We start from the raw sequence: 7694 nt of genomic DNA, 5'->3' as shown, positions 1-7694 counted from the left end.
CGAAATAAAAACGAAAACTTGTGGTATTGATACGGAAAAATGGACTTTGGCGTGTATATGCTATGCGATGGGTAGGTTTAGGGTTGTGGGGTAGATGCGTATCATATGTACGCGAAAACTGCGTATCATATGCACGCCAACAAATTTCGTATCATATGAACGCGAAAACTGCGTATTATATGCACGCCAAACACATGCGTATCATATGCACGCCAAAGTCCATTTTTGCGTATCAATACCACGAGTTTTCGTTTTTATTTGGCGTACTATTTATACGCATTTTCATGAGACCAGGCTCGTCTTTTTCACCCCTCAAATTTGGACTTTAACTGGCAATTGCGTGTTATAAAGTCAGAATTGCGAGATATAAACTCGCAATTCTGAGAAAAAAAAAAAAGTCAGAATTGCGAGATATAAAGTCACAATTCTGACTTCGCAATTCTGACTTTATAACTCGCAATTGTGAGTTTATATCTCACAATTCTGTGAAAAAAAGTCAGAATTGTGAGATAAAAAGTCGCAATAACCTTTTTTAAAAAATTGTATTCAGTGGCAGAAACGGGCTTCTATACCCTTTGCCCCAAATATATTATTTAAAATAAAATTAAAATAAATAAATAAATAACAAAAATAAAAAGGAAAAATAACCAAAGGAAAAAAAATAAATGAAAATGAAATATTTTGTTTCTACATTAAATTATTTAGATTTTTTTTTCTACAAGCTACAGTACAATACTGTTATATGTATTATTTATTTAAATAATTTTTATGTTAATGAAATTCTTATTTAATTAGAATCAGATCAGAATCAGAATCAGAATGAGCTTTATTGCCAGGCATGTTTACACATACGAGGAATTTGTTTTCGTGACAGAAGCTTCCACAGTGTAACAGGATGACAGTGACAGAACAAAAAAACACAGATAATGAAAAATAAAAATAAATAAAATATAAAAAATAGAACAAGTAAAATAAGGAATAAAAAATATACAAATCGACAATCGACAATTGTATGTCCAGGTATAGAACAATAGACAGTTGTATGCTCACGTGTGCTTGTGGAGGAATGTACACACTTACGAGAATGAACGAGCAAAACTCCCGCGGCGAATAGAACGGCTTGCAATTAATGAAGAGCACTTCTAGATCTGGACAGCACATCTTCTTTAACACAGTTACGTCTGTACACCACCTCTCATTGATGTAAAAGCATGTCCCGCCGCCGCGCGATTTCCCCGTTGATTCTGCGTCGCGATCTGCTCTAAACAGCTGAAAGCCCGGCAGACTCAACGCGCTGTCCGGAATGGCGTCTTTCAGCCAGGTTTCCGTGAAACACAGAGCAGCAGAGTTTGAAAAATCCTTATTTGTCCGGGAGAGCAGAAGGAGTTCGTCCGTTTTGTTGGGTAGAGAGCGGAGATTTGCCAGATGGATGCTTGGCAACGGCGTTCTGAATCCGCGCTGTCTGAGCTTCACGAGCGCGCCGGCTCGCTTCCCCTGTCTGCGCGTCCTGAAGCGCTTGATCAGCGCCACAGCTCCCCTGACTACAATGTCCAGCAAAACATCAGAATAATCAAAAACCGGTGAAATATCGGGTGGTGTGTACTTCCGAATGTCCAGCAATTCGTCTCTGGTGAAACTGATCGCAGGGATATAACTAAAGACAGGACAAACTAACAAAAACATAAAAACAACTGCGGAGCACGCCACGGAGGCAGCCATCAGCGTCGGCGCCATCGCGAACACTTATTTAAATTACTTATTTAATCTTATCTTTATTTATGTATTTATTTAGTTTTATTTATTTATTCATTTATCAGTCTTTTTACAGTTTTTCTATAAACTGTTATTTTTGCTTTTGTACTCACTACAGTAATATGCATTCTTACTTATACTTATGCACTTATTTTTAATGTATTATGTACTTATTTTAATATTTAAATCATGTTTACGTTAATCTAATTATTTATTTAATTTAATTATTTAAAATCCTATCTGTATTATTACTATCTTTGTTTTCCATCTTTACAGTTTTTTTCTGTAAACTTTGTACATTTTGCTTTTTATTCACTACAGAAATGTACTGTTATATGTACTTATTTTTCATTCATACATACTGTTTTTCTGTAAACTTTTCAAAGGACCCCTAGCACTCCTTGTTTGGGTCCCAGTTTGAAAACCCCTGCTATAGAGCATAGTTGGGTAGATTTGTCACCTGTATTATTGTTCCTAATAAGACATAAAATGCTAAATAAATTGCAACATTCACAATTACAACTTATTTGATATAATAACAATTTACTAACACCATAATATTTAATTTACAATTTGCACAAAGAAATCTCAAGAAAATCGTGATTGTGCTCATGTACCAATTATATTTTTTATTTGCATATGGTTACTGAAATCTCTATTTAAATGTATAACGAGTCCCGTTTCTAATTGTAAGCACTCATATGAATGTATCAAATAATACTCTATGCCGCAGTTTGATGATTTACGTCATCTGTCGAGGAATAATATTCAGAAAGATGCGGCTCATCTCTCTTCTGCAAATGGAGGAATAGTTGTCTCCCAAAATGCAAAAGTAGCATCCAAATTAGGACAGCCACAAGCCCCGTTATGCATACAAATATTGTCTGCCCTGCAATCTCTAAATCTATTATTTTCTCACACTCCACAGAGTGCTGTCTGGATATTCAGTGATGTCAGATTTAGCTCAGGGTTAAGTGCTACTATTCTGCCAATCTGTCCAGAAAAGCCTGCCTGCTTTCTGCATTAACAGCAAGAGTGTGTACGAGAGAGAGAGAGAGAGAGGTCTTTAGTAGCCAAATGAGACGCTGTAAAACCGGAGCCATGTCTCCCATTAGACCTCTCTCTGTCTCACTCTCTCTCTTTCCGTCCGGTCCTGACAGGAAAATTCCATTAAAACAGAGCAGCTGACAGATTATATTTCACTGTACAAACCAAAAGGACATTATTCCTGGATTACCGAATTGAACTGAAGTAATTATTTGACTAAATGTTTAGATTTAGCAAGACATAAGATCACAAGAAGATGGAATATTGCAGTCTGGCCTTCCTAGAGATGTTTTGACATTAAAGAAGTCTACTATGATTCTGTTCATGCTATGATCAAAGAGAGTGATATGAAAAAGTCAAATGTGTGCATTGTGATCAATTAGCTCTAAAAAAAAAAAACTAAAAAAAAAAATTTGAAAAAAGAAAATTTACTGTTAATATTCTGCCAAAACATTATCGATTAATTTTACAGACATTTTTTTCTAAATCAAAACAATGAGGTGCAAAATTCAAAGTACAGGTAAAACACTTGTAAAATAAATATGAAAAATTCCTTCATATTAAAACAGCGTAGCGTTCCTATTATGCCTATATTTTTTTTTTAAACAAAGTTCTGCTCATAAATACCCACTACACAATCTATAAAAAATAAAATAAAAACAACATATTATAAAATACTTTTTTTTTACTGGCTCAGCCCCAAGGAAGTACTGTATATATTTAATTTAACATTATTATATTAATTTAATATTACTTATGAGCATATTCCAAAATAAATAAATAAATAATTTAATAAAATGAAATGAAAGTATAGATGTTCTAACTTTTTCAAATCTTACATTTTACATATGTAAAATTTTCAAATTTGTAATAGCTCTATCTGTAGAGTTATTTTTGTATTATTTATATACTATTACAGTTTTTATTTTTCATATATATATATATATATATATATTCTTTTTTTTATTAAAATTTTGGGTATTTTTATGTGTTTCTGTCATTTTATTTTCTATATATATACACACATACTCCTTCAGTGCATACCTATTTTAGATCTGATCACTGAAAAAATTAATTGCACAATAGCATAAATTGTGAAGTGAGTTACATGCCAATATTTAATATTTACCGTTTAATAGTCATTTATATTTAATAGTAATAGAGAAGCTTGTCTCGACCATGAGACCTGAATAAACAGACTTTGTTTTTGTTTTCCCCCCTGTATTCATTATCCATGACTCTCATCCTGCACTCTCAGCTATTTTGCAGTCTCTATATTGTTGTGGTGCCGTAAATGCTGTCCTCCATTGTGTTACTGAGATGGGTGCGCTGATTTCATAGTCAAATTTTGTGCACAGAGGAGAGAGGAGCAAAATCAATCCAGAATGCATTGTAAGCACACTCCACAGTACATAGCAATGTGGAGAAATGCTTTGAATGGAGATAATTGAATGAATAGTGCAGTGCAGTATTGGACACAAAAGCTCCACAACAACAACAACATTTATAATGAGACGTGAAAAAACCGTCGAGTCCATGTGATTGTGTACGCCGTTTAGTTTGACTCCTGAAGTGTTTTAACCTCGATTTGGAGTCACACACACTTACAACTACAGCTATAGAGACTAAAACACATTCATTGTCTTCCAAAAGAATGAGCAGATCATGGCTCAATCACACACATACAAACCAGAGAAAGATTTCATTACTCAGATGTTGCTCTTTTAGCTTTAACTTAATGTATTTCTTACAATGTGAAAAAATATCCTATTAAATGTACGGTTAAGCACTGGCAGCTGTGCTCACCAGAAATCCACTGTAAAAATACAGTGACAATATTTACGGTGCTATCAAGACACTTGGGGTGCCGAATCAATATATTGTGATTAAGAATTGCAATTCTGCAAGTTGAAATTCATTATTGTATTTTTGTTTGCTTTTTTTTTTTTAACACAGAGGTGAATCAGACAGTCCTATTCATCATATTTTTCCTCAATTTTATTTCCAAAGTAAAAATAGTGATAACAGTGAAGCATCAAATGATGACCATAAAGAACGTTTTCACTTAACCAAAAACTGGAAATAAAATAAATTTAATAATCAATTAATTAATTAATAATAAACAATTAATACTGAGTTATATATAACAATTTAAACTGCACATAAGACAGTTTTTTCATCACTCTTTTTCTATAATTTTGTTCTACTCCAATTTGTTGTCGAAACATAAACATTTAAAGACAAACATGTTAAGTAAAAATATAATGAATATGTGCATATATTTAGCAAAATCCTCCTCTGTAGTTTTTTTGGTTACACTATTTGAAGGTGTCCTTGTTACCGTGTAATAATACATTTAAGTACTGATTAATATTAATTACCTACATGCATTTACTATATGGTTAGAGTTAGGATTAGGGTTTGGCTTACAGGGTTACTTGCATGTAATTATGCATAATTTATTGTTATTATAATAGTAAGTACATGTAACATGTGTAACAAAGACACCTTAAAATAAAGTGTTACCGGTTTTTTTTTTTTTTCAAGTTTATGAAAATTCTTTAACTGAGGTAAAAGGTTGGATCATTAAAATGAAAATTTGGTCAATGATTTTTATAAGAAAAGACTAAAATAAACCAATTCAATAGAAATTATTATAGATTCTGTGATAATAATAAAAATGTTAATTAAGCTATGCCTATATACAGTAACTTCTAAAATCCACTGGAAATACCAAAACAATTATCTGTGTGTGTCTGTGTGTGTGTGTGTGCCTTTATTGCTTTCATAAAACGGTTACCACACAGTATTGATGTTTCTTTTTTTTTTTTTTTAGTAAATTCATTAAATTCTATCCTTCCGTTAAAAAAATCGCTCCTGACAGTGAGCACAAATATGTACAGCATATGACAGTGACAGTAAATGGCAAGAGAATGTTCCTAGGTGTAACATGCCTCATCTTATGGAGCTCAAATTCTCATCCGTTGTCATTTATTTTTAACACCATATATGATATTTTCTCACACGCATCCAACTGCTTATCTCTCAGCATGAGAAGGGAGAAAAGAGAGATTATTTGACTGGGGGAAGGGCATGGCCTCAAAATTAAAGTTGAATGACGTAACATAACGCAAGCAGGGGTCACTCATAATTCATCACATAAATAATAAACGGGGGTCTGAATACTTTCCGTACCCACTGTATATATATTCATTCAGAAACAACTGAATCATTATTGAGATACTGAGATTTTTTTTTATATATCATTAGTGAACAATGAACTGATCTGAAACTTCAACTAAAGAAATCTCTGGTTCAGATCACCGTGTTTTTCTAAGAAATCAAAAGAAAATGGAGACTGTGCAGCTCTATACTGAGAGGTTTTGTGGCTACAACAATGAAAACGTTCACCTGAATGGAGCAGCGTCCAGCGCGCTGTGCTTTCAAACAGCCTTCAGTCCATTCAGCAAAGCTGTTTCTGATGGAAATCACACAAGCACAATGAAATAAAAGTATTATTATTAATAAAAGTTATTCAAAGTCACCCGCCCCAGAAACTCTTAGTTAGATTAGTCAGAAGGCTAAGTGTGCATTTCACAAAAACATGCCACTTTTCACTTCAAAATCAAAAGAAAAAAAAAAAACAATTATATTATGCATAAAGAAAATGAAAAAAAACAAACAATGTTATTGAGACTGTTAATATTTATATTTCACTTTCATGAAAATTAAACATGTTTTCCTCTCAAATTCTCATCACGGTGTGTTCTGATTTGAGTTTTTTTGGTAATTACCACATTATTTTCATTAGTGATTATCATGTGTCATTACATCTAAATCAGCTTAAAGTCTGTACAACAAATACTACAATAAGGTATAAATATCTGATAACATTATTTTCCCACAGTACAGCAATGAGGAAGAGATATTTTTGTGTGGTAGTAATGCAAATAGGCCTGTCACGATAACAACGTTTTGTTGTCAGATGTCCGTATGCACAAAGGCACAGATCCCTAAACAAGACCATATCTGCAGATGAAACTTTTTTTGTAGAAGCATTTTTTAAATTTGAACTAGCACCTCATGGCTAATCTACGTTATGTACAAGAAGCTGCAAAAGACACAGGCACAAGTGGAAATGTACAAGGTGACATAAATTTTAAGTAAATATAATGTGCGATATATTGCGTCACCAAAAATGATTGAAGTCATGTACATATACTGCGCAATAAGTTGATATATTGATTATTGCGACAGGCCTAAATGCAAACTTCCATAAAGCTATTGTCACAATGCAAATTTATAATGCCAAAATATAATTTCTTACCTCTTTCTTTAGATTCGGAGCTGAAATATGTCTCAGGCGTGTTCTTGACAGGTTTAGCGGTTTCACTCCTAAAGGGAGATGAATGTCTTCATGCAGCAGACATCGTTATTTACAGTCACACCATCAAGAACAAAGTCAGCGCAAACACTGCCACTGCATCCCGGGTTCCCTCTCTGTCTCTCAGCTGCATGCATGCACCTCTCTATCACGCTCATGTGACACGTCAAATTCAGTGTTTGATCCATTTACATGATCAGCAAGGCCCCTGTAAAGTCTGTACTAAACAAGCAGATGACTGTTTTAGAGTTCAAACGACAAAAAGAACAAGATAAATGAGCTCAAGAACTCAAGACCTCAAAAATCACTGTTATTCCAGTTACTGTATATGCAGGGTGATCTCATTCATATGCATTCCTATGTAAATATACATTTGAATAAACACTAAAGGGTAAAATATTAACATACAGTACTGACAGAATCTAAAATGTAAAACCTTTCATATACAGAATAATATATGCAACTATAGAGAAATGTTTATAAATCCTCTGACATCTGGTCAAACTATACA

General features: G+C 33.3%; 1 long non-coding RNA gene across 1 annotated transcript in view; it reads right to left on the bottom strand.

The window, feature by feature from the left end:
* The window catches only part of LOC107727342 (uncharacterized), a 14792-nt gene extending 7508 nt beyond the window's left edge, over positions 1-7284 (bottom strand). Inside the window, exons 1-2 of the long non-coding RNA XR_001638344.1 lie at positions 7127-7284; positions 6211-6277 (exon numbers count right to left, since the gene is read on the bottom strand). This is a non-coding gene — a long non-coding RNA (uncharacterized LOC107727342). The remainder of the gene's footprint in view (positions 1-6210; positions 6278-7126) is intronic.
* Positions 7285-7694: the final 410 nt, after the last annotated feature.

Source organism: Sinocyclocheilus rhinocerous, unplaced genomic scaffold, assembly GCF_001515625.1.
Source record: "Sinocyclocheilus rhinocerous isolate Xijiao unplaced genomic scaffold, SAMN03320098_v1.1 scaffold1154, whole genome shotgun sequence".
Classification (NCBI taxonomy): Eukaryota; Metazoa; Chordata; class Actinopteri; order Cypriniformes; family Cyprinidae; genus Sinocyclocheilus; species Sinocyclocheilus rhinocerous.
This window is presented reverse-complemented; position numbering and strand designations above follow the sequence as displayed.